Source organism: Coturnix japonica, chromosome 3, assembly GCF_001577835.2.
Source record: "Coturnix japonica isolate 7356 chromosome 3, Coturnix japonica 2.1, whole genome shotgun sequence".
NCBI lineage: Eukaryota > Metazoa > Chordata > Aves > Galliformes > Phasianidae > Coturnix > Coturnix japonica.
Window position 1 is genome coordinate 47,719,438 of NC_029518.1, and position 17,241 is coordinate 47,736,678.

At 41.2% G+C, this 17,241-nt stretch overlaps 1 long non-coding RNA gene across 1 annotated transcript; it reads left to right on the forward strand.

Moving 5' to 3' along the window:
• Window positions 1-5,490: 5,490 nt before the first annotated feature.
• LOC107311615 lies at window positions 5,491-10,192 on the forward strand. Its single transcript, XR_001554168.2, has 5 exons — window positions 5,491-5,871; window positions 6,470-6,613; window positions 7,486-7,582; window positions 8,818-9,012; window positions 9,734-10,192. It is a non-coding gene; the product is annotated as an uncharacterized LOC107311615 (long non-coding RNA).
• Window positions 10,193-17,241: the final 7,049 nt, after the last annotated feature.

Consider the following 17,241-nt stretch of genomic DNA (forward strand, 5'->3'; position numbering starts at 1 on the left):
ACTTTGGAAGGAACCAGATAAGGGCCCCGCAGACATACTTGGATTATGTACAACATGTCTTTACCAGCAGAGCCATAATACCCACTGAAGGTGACTTAAATACATCTGACTTGTTGTGGCAGATCCAATATATCTTCATAGAGAATTTGCAGTTACTATAGCAAAATAAGTCATTTAAGCTGCCTTAGTTATATCTTGGAATTTCCTTTGATTTATTCATGGTTGGAGGATTTGCCATTCAGACTTTTGGCAGCTTGTCAACAGTTGCGTTGTTGAAGAGAGATGCATTCCACAACATTTAAATGGGCTGAGAGCATCTTGTTGGATATGCGTCTAACATCCAACCAAATTCCTTAACATAATTTTCTTTCAATCTTCCACTTTCTCCACGATTACTTTCATTATTTTTTTTTGTTTGTTTATTTTTTCTTATAGCTTGGATTTAAAAAAAAAACTTATAAACTGTAGACATGTATGTAGTGAGTTCTTGAAAATATAGTAATTCTTCAAATACGTTGGAAATACTTAGAGTACAAGTAAGATAAATTACTCTGCAACATGCTCATTCATTATCACTTACTGTGTAGTAGGTTCAGTATGGCTTTTTATAAGCAAAATATTGCCTTTGTTGTAATCCTTCTGTAGGGTATTTATCAAATATTTGCTTAATTGTGGTAAAAGTATGTGGAGCAAGATGTTATTGTCAATGGAAATGATTGCTTTCCTGAAATCTGGCTCAGGTTGAACATAGCTGTTTATCCTGACCAGAAAACATACATCAAATTGTTTCAGCAGTGATTATATTTATATTTTTTTTCCTCCAACCCTGCATTAATTTAGCATCACTGTCTTGATTTTATTATATTACTCATGATTAATTTCTGTGTAAATCGGAATGTAAATACTTCTCTGCTACTTTGCTCGCTTCTTGAAATACAACTTCACAGTGATTTATTTTTGGAAGAAAAATAAAAGAACCTAATGACAGTATTTTGAAGGGTCTGGAGATTCTAGCTCTGTACTAGGGAATTATGTAGGAACTCAGTCAGAAGAGCATCCTAAATCCCTGATAAAAACACTTTCAAATGTATGTTTTTCCAAACCAGGATGGCCCTGTTCCAGTCAAGCACATAACTGTGTATTTAACACTAAGCTCCTGTTCAAGTGTCTCACTGAGCTAGATACTTCATCAGCTGAAGGGTGGGGGAAGGAGCGGAGGGAGTATCAGGCACTGTTTTTGAGGAAAGAAGGTTTAATTCAATGTGCTGGTGGAGAAGAGCTGTGGGAGGAACTTGAACTGGTTTCAGCTTCCCAGACTGAAAAAAAAATGAGGAATGAGACTTGAAATTGCACCGCTCCCTTCCCTTCCTAAGGAAAGAGAGCAGCAATTTGCTCAAATGCTCACCTCACCAGCCAACATCATGCTCTGCTCCAGGCCTGGCAAGCCCCTGTTCCCCTTCTCCTATGTCAAGCATAGTTGTAGGTGCTCCACTTCACTTATTTGTAACGTTTTATTTTCAGTAGTACATCTGTTTATTAAACTATGTTTTGTTTTGTTTTTTATTCTTTTTTTTTTTTTTTTTTTTTTTTTTGGTATAGACACAAGGGCATTGTAATAGGGAGGCAACCTTTGGCCTTCAAAAATGCACGGAGGCAAAACAGGTAGTTGGTATCACTGGAAATCACCCCGTAATTACAATCCAAGACACTTGTTATGATTGGGTTTTGGCTTGCAGGAGCTAGCATAACCCTCAGGCTAAAAGATAAAGGTCTGCTGACGTTAAATTAGGGTTGTGAATTAATGCAATGAATGACTTTTAATAACAATCTTTCAGAGGTGGCTTGGTGTTGTTGGCAGTAAGTTGGCAGTAAGGCCTGAGGGACCAAGGCATGCACTATCAGGGAAAGTAAGTGGAGGTGCCTTCTGTTTTCTAGAAAATCCCCATGTCCTGTGTGTGGCTGCTGTCAGTTTCTTCGTTGTCCACAACACCAGAAAGTTCAGAACTAACCAACTTCATTTTCAGAGATGTGAGCAGAATGACTTCAGCTGGTGTTATATTGCTTGGCCCTAGTAAGGCATACTTCTGACTCCTGAGGGTGATCCTTTCTCGTCTCTTAATTTAAGAGACAGAGATGGTCAGCAGCTGTGAGGATGTTTCTGGGCCAAATACAGCAGCCACATTTTAAGAGTTTTCTTTAGACATGATGCCTCCTTCTGTTCAAACTCTAGAGAGCTGCAAGGGCAAAATAAGGACACAAAGCAAAAAGCACTAAAGAGGGAAAGGTGTGGTAAAGCAGAATATAGCCTCTTCTGGGTGTGCTCCAGGGCATATTTAATTATTTGTCACTTTGTTTAAATTGATATATACCTCAGGCATATACATCAGGCAGTCAGCACAAATAATGGCTGGATGTCTTCCTTTGCAAATCAAGAACAGCCTTTGTGGCTGCAGTAGTGGAGGAAAGAAAAGTATAGCCCAGGCTAAAGTGGTGGATGGAAAACCCTCAGACATCCTCATTGCACTGATTAGTATCTTGAGTCATTGCCTTTGGGGGAGGTGAGAGTTTCCTCAGTGCAGATGAGTTAGATGAGTTCCCTTAATGAGGTTAGATACAAGAGGCATTGCGCAGTATGGTGGTGTTCCCTGGGGGAAAAAAAAAAAAAAAAAAAAAGAAAAAAGAGAAAGCTCTCTTGTCTTCATTGCTGATGGTAGAGGTCTCACTGGGGGCCATCAGTATCAAAACAATGGGCTTTGAGAGATGCCAAAGCTGCTCTACATACCCAACTGAAGGCAGCTGGAAGTGGCAACTGGTGATGGGCAGAGTGGTAACACCGTATGTCTGCTCCATGCCCACAGATCTGCCTCAGGCAGAGGGTCTGTCACCACAGAGCGTCCCCGTCCTGCCTATCACAGGCTCTCCCTGTCCCAGATGCCAGGCAGCCAGCGGCGATGGCACAGCAAAGGCCAATGCACGGGCGGTAACACTAATGCAATGTGAAACCTCCTCCAGACTGCTGAGTGTGAGGGTGGAGGGGAATGAGGACACGGGTGAAAAAGGGAAAGAAATTGCACTGTCTCAGTCTCTCCTTTCGACAGACATTTGTTACACAATGTGCATGTTTCTGCCTCTTTATACAGCATACGTTAGGTTTTCCTGCTTCCTGTGTGTACTGTCAGGATGCAGTATGAAGACAAAGCATGAGTCTGCTGTTCTTGAGGGGTTAAACTCACTGAAGGAAAAGAGATAGTCTGATCTGCATAGACCTCATGACTGCTGATCTCTGTCCTGTGGCTACTGTGAAAACCCCCAAATCTGGCTGTTCCTGTTTGGAAGTAGCCAGTGCCCTGGTTCAGTCCCAGTGGGCTTCGTGAATTTCAACACACAAGAGTCTGCGGGTTGCTGTGAATAGCACGATATCTGAGCTCAGAAAGCAAAGCTATTGCATTTGCAGTTAGACCTGCTGAGCACCTTCAGCTACCAACTAGGCAAGCAGGCTGTGGCGTACTTCACGTGGCCCATGTGAAGGGCCGACCTCTCACTGAAATTGCCGTTTGTCAGACTGCTGCACTAGAAATGTTATCTTCTCTTAAATATTCAGCAAAAGCAGTGGAGGACAGGGTGACCTGATAAAAATGAGGCTATTTGTTTTTTATTATTATTATTATTTTTAATTCTGTCCCAAGAATTTATAGTTCTCCCTCAATAATTTTTTCTGATATGGAATTGAGTTTAAGAGCTTGAGATATATATTTTTTTCATTACCACCTTTTCCTTCTTGAAAGCGCCAGACTGAATTTTGCACAAGAGGCATATTAATAGACAGAGAGCTGCTGTAGTGATAATAACAACATAAGTTGCAGCCGGAACTGATCTGCAGGGAAGCAGTAATCCGGTCACCAGTATCTGTCTAACCCAAACCAAAGGGCTCCTGGGAGCCCTGCTCCTGCTTGAGAGACAGCCTGAACTGGTGGCAGTATCTTGGTGGTAAACAGTCTTGGGTGAAGCTGCCAGGTGGCTTAGCCAAAGAGCTGAGACTCACATTTAATTCTGGGAACTCAGAGTTTAGATTTGGGGTTCCTGGTAGGTGTAAAGTCAGGTGAAGCCCAAAGCTACAGAAAAGGTTTTGACAATGTGAGGGAAGTTGGTCCTAAGATACCAAGTATGGAAGCACCATACTTTCATTCCAGTGAAAAATCACCCCTGAGCTATCTTATCTTTTCTTTGGTAAGGTGAACATTTCTTTGGTTCCTTTAATACATTTATCGCCCCTACTACCTTTCAAGATAACAGCTATGAATGCTTTCTTTGTTATAAGCAGCACACTGCCCTGTGTGTGTGGGAGGTGGGTGTTACAATAGGCATTATACAGCAGAATTCTGGTATTTTAATAAATGAGCTTCTGCTGGAGATGACATTACTTACACATAAAACCAGGCGTATCTGTCTCCTTAGCAAGATACAGAGTATCTTGTGGGGGTGTGAAGTAATTTTCTTTGAATAATTGAATTAAGTAATTATGTGTTATATAAATATATAAGGCTCCAACTGCCCGTAGTATCTGTGTGCCATTCACAGAAACTAAATTAATGCAATACATTTTTTGTTCTGATTACATGAACACTCTTTTCTGAATATGACAAACAACCTTCTTTTCTGGTTGGTGGTGGTTTCTTTTTTTAGTAGTTGCTGAAGATCTACTTCTCGAACACCCATGAGATGTAAAGAACAACCGGTGATCTCCTACAGGGAACAATCTGCCACCAGATGAGCTGTGCATTTAAGTGATTGTTTTGGCTCAGTTGCCAACTCACACCCTCATTCTAGGAGGTGCACAAAAACCATAAAATAAAAAACAATAAAATTTGTTTCTTGGGGAAGCAAATCCTAAGAATGTGTTCAAAAGATGTTCATTTGGGTACTTGCAGATGAAGGAAATAAATGCTAGATTCACAAAAGCTGATGTGGGATTGGAGAACTAGTTCAGTTTCCATCTCTTAAGAAATGTGTGTGCGTGCGTGCCATGCAGGACAACATTCTCAGTAATCCCCTGTAAGGTGGCTGTGTCTGCTCATGGTTTGGAGTGTTGCTTCTTGATCTCTTCCAATGGGACGTCCTCTTTGTGTGCAGCATTTTATGTTCACACAGTCTAGGAACCAAACATCCACTTCCCTGCTGCATGGATCATTTTCATACTTCAGCTCTAGCAAACATTAAAAGCAGTTTATTCCAAGATTAGCTTCAAATGGAGTGTCTAAGGTAACCCGCCAGAGTTTAGAGTGACCGGGCAGCCATTTGTAGGATATTCATCTGCAAGATGAAGAGGTAGGTTAAAACCTACCTCTGAAAGAAGCACCACAGCTTTGAGTGGACATTCTGTACTTCTCAGTAAAGCCCCTAAGTGCCTCTGTGTCTCAGGTGGATCCTTCCAAGCTCTTCCTCTTGCAGCTGTTCCTAATCAATGCTGAGAGCAAGAGTAGGAAGGATTCCCAAGGGGTTGTAGTGCTCATCTGGGAAGTGGGAGTGCACAGTTCTAGGTGCAGGGCTTTAGAATTACTGTTTTAGCTTAAGGTTTCAGTTACTGAAGTAACTGGTGTATAAATTGAATGTGGAGAATCTGGATAAAATATAGTGGTAGTTGGGAGTGTTGCTGTATCTTTCTAATTCCTACAGTTTCTTACTGCAGGATTCTATTTGAATTGAGCAAAGCTGGCTAGTTGTTTGAGTGATTTTCAGATAAGGTCTGGGAAATCAGGCAAGAACAGTGTTTTAGATTATTGAGAAAGATGAAGAAATTGCTTGATGTCAGCATGTTGATGATGGGAGGACACTTGCTTCTTTCTTCTCTTCCTGGTATGAGGAACAAGAGAGGTAAGCCTTCAATAGAAATTTACTATGTCAAGTTAGGTATTCATCAATGTTCACTTCTCTCTGGTCTAGAGGAATAGTAAACTCTTAGATCTGGATACGCCATTTTGTTTCATTCCTGAGTTGTGGGGTATTTCTTTGTTTTGATTTTAGATTCTGTTCATTTTGGTGTTCCTTATCTTAAAACACTGGATCTTTCTAAGATCCTCTGCAATTTTCCAAGATGTAGAGTTTTGCCTTGGGCTTCAGTGAGCCCATTTGTGGCAACGTTTACATTTCTTTCTCAGTTGCACCTCTGAGTCATAGGACTGCGTTTCCTCCTTCTGTTTTTCCCCCTCTTTTCCTTGTTTTAGAAACATCAGAAAAACATTTCAGCTCTCTCCCTCTGAAAGTGTTTGGCAATCTTAATAACTGGCAATTAATGGAGATGTTTCAGCATCTCTACTAGGTAGCTTCTATTCGTTGGTTTTTGTTTATGATTTTGAAGTCGGTTCTGATCTGCAATGCTGTTTGCTCCTGGCTTTGTCTTTTGGCAAGATATTTGAAAATCGTAATGTCCCCGGTACTGACTGTCTAAGAACAGTGTTTTTCATCCCTCCAGGTGGTTCTGCTGAAACCAAGTGTCACCAGGCTGCCTTATGAAGTCAGTTGAAATGTGGCATAAGCCTGTCAGCCTGGGGAAGTACCCCTTTCTGGGTGGCTTTGTGTTCCTTGGCAATTTTGTATGCCTGCATACATTATCCTCGTAAGTGTGATCTGATGTGTAGGTGGTCCCTATTTCTAACACGTTACATTTATCTGCATCTCTGGAACAGATTAAAAAGTCAAGCCTTTTTTACAGTCAGAATATTGCTGTGAATATGATGTATTCTGGAGACTGCATTCTGCATTTTGAGCATTCAGTTAATCAGAGCTGTAGCTCCAGCTGGCCATGTTTTGCCAGTGAAATAAAATGGAGCTATATAGGGAGAGCATGTGAAGGCGTGCAGTAAATTTTTATGATCCCAAGAATGGAATGACCACATTCTCTGCTCGTGAGTCTTGAGCAGCTATGAATGGTCTCACCACACTAGCATAGATTAAAACTTTATAGTATTTCACATTGTCATGTGTTAGCGACCTAATTTACACAATTTCTAGCTCCTATTTACACTTGTACTGATGGAACTGAGGACAGTGCTTATTCCCACGTGGTCACCCCAGTGCCTCAATTTTATTTTGTTTGTTACAGCGTTTTTCATGAAGTTTCTCTTAGGCTTTTTTCCTTCCATTTTTGAACTACAGGGTAGTACACAGACAGAAGGGAGCTGTGAGGTAACACTGCCTTCTGCCTTTCATGCAACATGGTGGGCTTGCCCATGCCAAGTGGGGACAGTGCCATAATCTATATCTTCTCATAGGAACTCTTCTTCCAGAAAACATACTTATGTGGATACCATGGAAACTGAAAAGTGCTAGTGGTGCTTATTATTTTACAAGTGATGAAACACAGGCATTCATAATGGCCGTGGAGTAGATTCATTTAGATATCTCCTTGAATCAAAACAAGGGAATAACATACTCCTAGGGTTTTTTGGTTTATTTTTTAATAGGTTTTTTTTTTTTTTTCTGCTCCAGGTACAGGTGGTCTGCCTGATCCTCTTTTGTGCCCTGGCAAAGGAAAAGGTAGAGAGGAAAGGAGTAGGTGTCAGCACAGTATGGCAGAGTGCAAGAAGTAAGGAAAATCAGAGTTAAGCAGATGTAACTGAGGTATCAGTTTAAAAAACATAGCTAACAATCTTGGGATAGCTCTTGTATTGAACCTCCATCTGACAAAACCAGAATGACTCAATCTTACTCATATCATGAGATCTCCCCCTTTGAAAAGTCAAGCCTCTGCTGTTAATGCTAAACATCTCCCTCTTTGTTTCTGGCATGAACGCTCTCACCAGGTAACCCTGAAGTCCTGCAAGATGTTGCCTCAGAGATAAGCCTCTCCTCAGGGAATCATAGAAACAAGGGTGGAAAGCACTTCAAGGGGTAACCTAACCCCCACTGTTCCCTCAGGCAGGGGAAGGCAGATTGCATATATGGGTTGGGTGGGGGTTGCATGGGCAGGGTTTGTTTGCTGGAGAGCTGTTAAGTAGCATGTTGGGAGAACAGTGAGGTAATGAGAACAGCTTGGTGTTCACGTGGTATTGGAAACCACCAAGTAGAAATGAGGTGCTTTCTGATGACAGTGGAAAGAAAATAATGTAAGGTAATGACCATGCCTTAAGTATTCTGTGTCCAAGCAATTTAGGGCCAGATGGACATCCTAATTTGACTGAGTAGGTTTTCATTGTGCATCTCTTTAAGGCATGGAGCAGGGGTAAGAAGAAGGGGGAGAGGGGTGGGGGCGGGGCTGTGGCAGGGCTGTAGCAGGGTTCATTTTATTCTGTTTTTGCAATCTCAGTATTGAGCAACACTGCCCTTACCAGTGACAGCACTGATGGATCTAGTGCGGTTGCTTTATAGGGTCAATAATTTGCAGTAATCAGCTTAGAAGTTGAGCAAGGTAAGAAGCAAATTGACCTCTTCAAGGAGTCTGACTATTTCAGACATCTAAAGTGCTGTGATTCAGAGGAGATGAAAGTATTTTTGGATGCAGGCTTCCAGGTTCCTCCCCTGTGAATTGTAAAAGTTCAAAGATGTCAGTGCTGTTTCTTGGCATGTATAGATGTAGAGTAATAGGGAAGAGTAATGGGATAACTGAGACTTAACTGGGTAAGGGTCAGTGTTAGAATATAATCTCTGGCTGCAGAAAGGCAAGTGATACTGGAAAGTTAAGGGGGAAAGGTGCAAAAGACGACCACAGGATTCAGAGGGAATGGAAAACTCACAGGGGAAACAGCCCCTCGAAGACGAGTTTCAGCATCTAGTCCGATAAAATTGTCAGGTGATTAATTTAAAAAATAATCGTTTCTGCAGAACACCAGTAAAAGTGCAGCAGGATCGCCTGTCATCGCCTGTGGTGGGGGTGGAGAAACCTGGTCCTCACATGCCACCTAGTGTAGGAAGCTGAGCAGCAGACCCGCGAGGATGGGCTCTGTAAGCTGGGGTCACTAAATGGGAAGTAATGGAGACCTGAAGGCTGCCACGAGATAAGCCACCACTGCCCTGCAGGTAAACCCCTTTGGGAGTTGAAACTGAACTGTGTGGGTAAAAGGATATAGCTCTTGGTTTAGTGTTTTTTCTTTATTTCTTTTCTTTACAGAATAGGAGAAGTTTTTATTTTGTAGTTGATTAGTGTGGAAAAATTAAGTTATGGTCCTAATAGAAGTTGCTCTAAAGCACAGCAATGGATAAAAATGGCCCAGTTTAATTGGTAAACAATGCTTCAGATGAGTATTTAGGAATAATTCTCTCTTTAACCAGCTAAACCAAGGACTCCCGATCTTACTTTGAAACCTTTCATGCTCGTTTTTCTTTGATAAAGAAGAGCAGATGAGATCCAAAATAATTCTGATAGCCATTCTTATGTTGGAAAAAAAAATCTATATCATGTCAATAGACTCTTTCAAAACTGCCTAACAGATTGCAGTGTCAGGCTGGGATGTCACCAATTCTGGAATAACCACATAGCTATATATATTTCTCCCAGAACACCCATGGACAAGGGCACCTGCATGCTGTCAGATTGTTGCATGCATAAGATATGAACTGTGTTTATAAGAAGCTTCTGAGGGTAGCACCACACAAGTCATAATCATTAGCTTTAGTAAAAGGGAAAAAGAGGCTGAATACTATGCTGGAAAGCCTGCATCAAACCTAGGAATAAGTAATTATTGTTTAGAGTCTGCCATATTAAATGCTTCTTTGTTCTCTTTTTTTTCCTTCCCTTCAGCTTCCTGAATTTTGCTCTGCTATTTATTGTATTTCCACCAGTGGATTTCTGACTGAGTTGTCCAGCCACTGTCCTGCTGGGACTGATAAGCAACAATACCTTGATCCATCCTTGCATCAGGTTTAAAAGCAGATCTTGCCCTTTCTCCTACCTACTTTCACCTGTGTGCAGGCTTCCATGCTCCCATATGTGTTCATTGTGGTGTAAATAAGATTTTATGTGGTGTGTAAATAAGGAAATCCCTAGAAGCAAGAGAGCACTTTAGAAGTTTGGCTTGTGTGATGGCAAAATGATGACATGTAACTTCATCACTAATGAAGGCCGTATGTGAGAAATGTGTGTTGAGAAATGGGTGAAACATAGCACAGGGGAAGAAGAAATGGAATGTCATCATATGTTTTCCATTTGCATCCACATTTTAAAAAAATAAATATAGTATTTCTACTCTTTCCAAGGCAATGTGATGTATGTGTCTGGTTCCATTATTAAAAAGAGATCAAAATGATTTTAAATATGTTTTAGTATTATAGTAATATAAAGTGAATGTTGGCTATTTTGAATCATCAGACATGCTCTTGGCCTTTCTGCATTTTCCTGTTCTTGGAACTCCCTCACATTTCTAGTTAACAGAACCCCTGAAGATGACTGATGTTTAAATATTTAAACTACCTCAGTTTTTTATTTTTTATTTTTTTAATTTTTTTTTTTCTAGCCTAATTATTGATCTCACAATGTTTAGTATGTTAGAAGCAATCCTGAGTTCCTGAAGTAAAAACCACCTTCCGAAAGCCAGGCTTTTAAAAGATGAGTCATTGGCTGGCACTTACATGTTTTTTGGCACTTAGCTTAAAGTAAGAAGTTTTGAGGAGAATTTGTGTGTGACAAAGTTGTGTTTTTTCCTTTTTCTTTTTCTTTCTTTCTTTTTTTTTTTTTCTCTCCTTCTTGAAAAGTGCTTGGCCTACAGCCTGTCGACTTTCAAAGAAAAATGTTGACATGTAACTTGTGTAATAAACCCGCAGTGTCCTGGATGAAACTAGGGGGCACTCTTGTATTCAGTGTTTAACTCTTTCCTGCACATTCTGCAATTTCTGTATTTGTGTAAGGACAGGAAGGCAGGACTGGGGTGAAACAGCCCAAGGACCCACACTTCTCCCTCTTTGGGAATGCATCTTTTCACTGCTGGATCTGTCAGGGAATGCCAGAGCTTTAGTTTCCTCTGGGGCTGCAGAAGCCAAGGTTTCTCACTACCCCCTGTTCCTTCTTCCTCACTTCTGCAGGATTATTATCCTCAGAACAAAGCTGGATTGCTGGAAGATATCTCATAATTGACTCACCTGGGACTCTCACTTTGTCCCCTCAGGCATAACCTGGAGCAGGGAAACAGAGGGAAGGAATCTGACTGTGTCAGCTTAAGTGCTCCTAGCATCTGGCTGTAGATTTAAATCTTTTCTTTAGCTTCTTCCAGTCCACTGGAAGAAACTCTGCTGGTTCAGGTCAGAAAAGATTAACAGAAAAGGCAGGAGTTGGTGTGCATATTTCCTTACACTGAACAATCCCAGTGAAAGTGTGCACTATACCAGCAGGGTGTCATGGTCTCTATTAACCCTGAGAGAGGGAAGATTGACAGGTCATATGCATCTGGTGCTCACAGCACAGGTGGCAGTGCTGCAGGTTCTGGGTTCTGCCACTAGGCCCAAAGCACACCTGCATGCTCCATGATGTCTTATTTCCACCTTACCACACAACAGTCATATTGGGAGTAATTCCAGTGACCAAATAGAATTAAGGTTATCTCCAAGGACCTGCATTCTACAAGACTGCAGAATCAGTCTTTAATATTAAATAGTGTTATAGCTTCATTTTGTACATAAGGGGTGGTCATGTGAATTATGCGTGTATTTCAGACAGAATGTTTTCTGTATCTATCTGGTTTTTTGTTCTCTGGAAATATGGAAAGGAAACTGCTGGAGTTCAAAGGATGAGTTGACCCAAAACATTTTTTTCAGTGTTTTCAGCAAATAGTGTGTAGAAGGACTCAAAGCAAATAATATTTCTGTTCAAGTTGAATTATTTTTTAATATAAAGCATCAAAGTGGTTGAACTAGTTGGTTCAAACTATTTAGAAGTTTTTCATTGAATCAGTGTGCTTTATTCTTCCAATAAGGTGTAGGAAAACTAAACAATCCTTTAGGAAAGATTCAGTGATGTAGAATCTGTAGTTTCTTACTGGAGGAAAAAGTGGCAGTGTTTTATCTAGCGTGACCCTAAATGCTCTATGAGACCCGGTGCCACAGCAACAGATCTTTATTTAGTATCACTGCTACATTTTAGTGGTACCGTACTTGGCTAACGGAGGCTTTCATTTTGAAAAGTGCATTCAAAATGCTTGGCTGGAAAAGCCTAGAGCAAGAAATAAGCTGCAGAGTGAATTGCAGCAAGGCCTCACTGACAGGAGTGTGCCCTGTGCTTGCAAAGCTGCTGCAGCTCAGGGAGCATGCCTGGGAAAAGCTGTGTGGCTCTAAGGTACCTGGCAACTGCTTTCAGTGCAGGAGCCACAGCTGACAGTGAGAATAAGGAGTTTAGAACCTTATGTCCCCTTCAATGTGAGTACAGACAAAAGGGAGTTTCTGTGAAGGAGGTGTTTTGAAAGGGATGAGGAATGTATTTGTAGCAAAAGCAGGTATCTGTAGCCTGAACTGACTGCCTTCCATTCTATCAGCCTCCACTATCTCAGAGACAGCCATACATTTGCTATTGATTCAGATGCCCCAAACATCTTTCTAAAATCTACAAATAAGTCTTCACATGAGATACTCATGGTAACAACTATGAAGTACAATGTTTTTCTTTAGGGAAACAAGAGCATGTAGAACCACATTACTTCCAGGAATTCACTGGAAAAGCTTTATGAATCCAAATGTTGGAGTGTATGGGACCTATTGAGTCATGGCCTGAAGCACTGATTGAGCACCTGGGGAAAGGACCTGGTCAGCCCTGGTAGCACAGGTGAAGGCAATTCACCTGTTCGACCCTAAGGGTGTGGAGCCTGGCTGCACCTTTCTTAGACCTCACTTAAGGGCTGACTGCTATTGGGGCTTGCCTCCTTTGTGAACCTTTCCCCTGAAAATCTTACATCTTCTGATATGGGTGAGCAATCTTCTTCCTCTAATTTACAGTACCTTTCTATCATGCTGGTCCTTCTGTCATCACACCTTTGTGGTGGTGCTTTTACACCTTATTGGTCTGTCCAGTTGCTACACTAAGGGGAAAGCTCAGCAGCTCAGACTCATAGTGTTTGTTTGTTTGTTTGTTTTTCTTCTAAAGCTCTTTCACTTTTCATCATGGTCTCCTAAAAGTTGCCACCTTCAGCTACTAATATCTGCACCTCCAGTATGGCCTTGCAGTGCCTGAGCACTATTTGATTTGTTTCAGGCTTTGTAATTAGTGTCATGGAGTGTTGTCATAGTGCTTGTGGAAGGTGATAAATGTCTTCCTACATTTTCTGTTCTAGGTTTCTTCTTGATAAACTGTAAGCTGACAAGAACTGGACACTTGGGTGCTGGCCTCATGAAATCATGCAGCAGTAGGTGGATTGGTGAAGCTCTCGTGGACTTGGGCAACATTTTTCAGTCAAATAGAGGGGTAGCCAGGGTATGACCAGCCAAATTTGAATGGCTGTGGGTTATCAAGAGCGTCACCTACAGACTTTCTTGCCAGTAGCTCTTAACCTTCCACAGTAACAGTTGTTGAGTTTTCCATGCCAAGCGCTGGCCTATGAATGTGAGAGAAAACTTCTTTCAAAGCAGTTGAGGTATTCCTCAGTATGAGAAATAAAACCTCCTTTTGCCTACATTAAAAGGTAGTTGTCTTCTTTGGCTAGCTTTGGTTCTTTTTTGCTTTGAAACAGCCAGCTGAAATTTGACAGAGGGTTAGCTGCTCATGTTTGGGATGTGTCCAGTGACAAGTAAAACTCCCATGAAAATCAGTGAAGTTACAAGATGCAGAGAAAGAAAACTGTTCTATGTCCATTCATGAAAGACTTCCTGAATTTCAGCAAGGTCTTCAAACTCTCACAGTGAGCAGCTGGTGGCATTGTGACAGGGCAGAGCATTTGGGAGTGACCTCTGCTGCCATCCTGCCAGGGAGCCAGGCTGCCTTGGTGAAGGCTGCTTCCTGCTGTGCTGTGCCAAGAGGGTGGAACATGAAGGCCCAAGCCTTTGGCCTTTGCCCCCGTGCTCCCCTGGTGCAGTCAGACTGGGCAATGCAAGGAGAGGGAGCTGTGCCAACCAGGGGACAGATAAGGACAGGGGGAGTAATGAAATGCATAGCTGGAGTCAGGGGAAGTGGAAGCTGGCTGGAAGAGAGAGGAATGACATTGGGATGGGGACACAGAAGCTTGGCAAAGAAACTGGAGGGGAAGCCAGGAAGGGAGGATGTAGGGATGCTGAGATTAGACAGGGACTAGACAGAAAGTCTAGTTCTGGGGCAACTTCATCCTTGCTTCGGGAAAAGGACCAAGGCTAGAAGCCTGGCAAGTGGGCTATGACATTGGTTGGGCAGAGGTGAACCAGGAGACAGAATGCAGGAGGGAAAGTTGAAGGGCATTGAGCTGAAGGGTTGTGCAGATAAGGAAAAGCAATGGAAGAGCTTATATCTGCCCAGATGCATGCTCGCCTCCTGTGCACTGGGACCTGTCTGCGAGCATCCTTAAGATCTGTTCTTCAAGACAGGCTGTGATACTGTGCTTTCAGCTTCCTTCATGCTTGAGAATTTGGCAGAACTGGAATACTGTAACTTTTTTAGGTAAAGTGAGAAGCGAAGGCAGGAAGGTAAACTGTGATACATAAATGCTAGAACCAAGTCCTTGTTTGTTTGTTTTAGTTGTATTGTTCGTTCTGGTGTTTTTTTTTTTTTTTTTTTTTTTTTTTTTTTTTTTTTTTTTTTTTTTTTTTTTTTTTTTTTTCTGTTATGTTGTATTTTAAAGTAAGAGTAACATTTTATGACCAGAAAATTTGTTATCAGTTCATTATTTTGCCATACAATTAACACTTCTCATCATAAATTCAACCTTCCTTGCAGTTACAAGGCAAATAAATGAAAAAATGGGTGTGTCTGAAAACTGGGCAGATGAATACTCTGCTTCTGTCACTTAAGGCAATGCCTTGCATGGTTGCACCCAGAGCAGCTCCATTACCTGCTCTGTGGGAAGAGGGAGATATCTATCCCATGCAATGCAGCACTTAGCAGAGAAACCTGTGTCTCTTCAACTGGCTCCAAAACTGGAAGCAATGTAGATGTATCTGCACTTTGGCAATACAACTGTATCTACTGGTAGAACACAAGTGAGATCTTTGGTACTGTACTTTGCTGCATACATCTACTGACTTGCCTGGAAGTTGCTTTGGTGCTTTAACACTGGAAAGTATGATGGGATCTGCTAATTGAAACTATGTGAAAATACATGCGTGTGAGGGGGCTCAACGTGATCAACACCTAGTGAGAGCACAAGATATTGATATGTTTGCTATTTCCTTGTAGTCTGTTATCGACTATATATCAGCTGTGTGTGTATATTTGATTTTTTTTAAATACAATGTAATTTTACCAAAAGGTATTTAATGAAAATAAAGCCTTTTCCAGAACAAGTACCACATGAACTCTCCAGCTTTCCCTTCTACTCTTCATGTCTTTACCACATGTATTAGCACTGCAGTTTTTAAGGCTCTCATCCAGTGAAGTATTTGAGCAGGTGCTTAATCTTAAGCATATGCTTAAATGTGTTTCTCTCTTAAGCCCTTATTCTTGGCTTTGACTAAGACTGCTGAAAAGAGTGATGAATGTATGGAAGTTTCTGTGATGTAAAAAGCTGTCTATTAGTAACTCCAGAGAAACCACCAAGTGATTCCACATGGACCACCAAACTGCCTTTGGAGACTAATGATTTTCATTTGCACTGTCAGTCCGGGGTGGACTTAAGATGAAAAGTTATGTAATATTTTTCCAGCTCCCCAAGCTATTCAATCCTCCTTCCATCATTTGTTTAATACATTCCTCATATGTTGTTCTGGTCTCCTGACACCCAGGCTGTTCCTGGGAACAGCTGAATTCCCATATGGGGGGAAAACAAGTTTCCATATGTTTTTTAGTATTTCAAAAGTGTTATTTTATTTAATAGATTTAAAATATTTAAACCTCCACCCTTCCAACCCCCTTGGCATACTTTCGGTGGATGTCTCAAGAGCAGAAATGAGAGAATGCTTTTTACAGGCGTTCAGGGTGACACATAGTCAAGAAATGTGTGAGGAAATTATTGTTTTGTATAAACCAAACTCAGCCTCCTCTCAGTTTTATTCAGACCTCTTCACCTCTCTGTCTCTTTTCAAAAGTACTTTTACTGTTTTAGTTTTAAGAGCTAATAAAATACATAGAACACTTGTGTCAATTCTAGATTGTTAGTATCAGGGTTGTGTTACTCCACTCACCATAAGACTTCATTAAAATGTTGGCATTCTATTAGAGGGAGAACCAGGTCCATGCTATCTGAAGAATTCTCTCACTAGTATTTTGGAGCTTCTTTTAAGTTGTAGAAATGTCTCTTTAATACAGAAATGTTGGACCTGTGTGAAACTAGTGTGAGAATGGAAGATGATGGGCTAACTTAGAGGCTAAACTATTGAAGGGATTGTATGTTACAAGGCCTACTTGATTTGCCAGAGGCTCTGAAATTGAGGAGGACAAAGAAGATAATGATCCTGTGGAGCTCTGAAAATAAAATTGGCAGAGCAAAATAACAGAGACAAAGATGACTTGGAGTTCAGAATTAGGTGATCTTCCAACCCAAGCCATTCTATGATTGTAAGCCATTCTGTGAATTTCCTTCTTGCCTTTTAAGCAAGAGGATTTTATACAATACTTATGTTATGGCATGCATTGATCATAACCATCTCAGAGTGAGTGTTCTTGCACATCCCAGACAGGTGAAGTCATTACAAATCAGTAGCTAGCTGATGGATCCCTGGAAGTGTGATGTTACTCAGCAGCTGCAGCATTCCATAACCATGAAGTTTCACTCAGTGGAAGGAAAACATAAAGAAAACCAACCAAAATGGAAAACAAAAGTAATGTATACCTTTGAAACAAATGATCTTTTTAACAGGAACAGCATGAAATGACATAGTGTTCGTTAACTTAGGCTATTTGGTATCTCAGCATTCTGTGTATCTAGGGAATACAGTGTGGTCACCCCAGGTATCTTAAGTTTTCCGTATGAGTGGAAAACTCACCAAGTTTGAGAAAATACAACAAATCTGTGTGTCTTCCTTCCTCTTCTCTTCCTATGTCGCTAATTGTTTGCTGCTAATGCTTCTCTGTGATCCCATGCGGTGCCAGAACCTGAATGAATCACTGAGAGAGGCAGATTTGCTGGACGGCAAAGGCACAGAGGCAGTATTACTAGCAGTTATGAGACAATAGAGAATATTTGAATGTCCAAAAAAGGAAGCATTCGA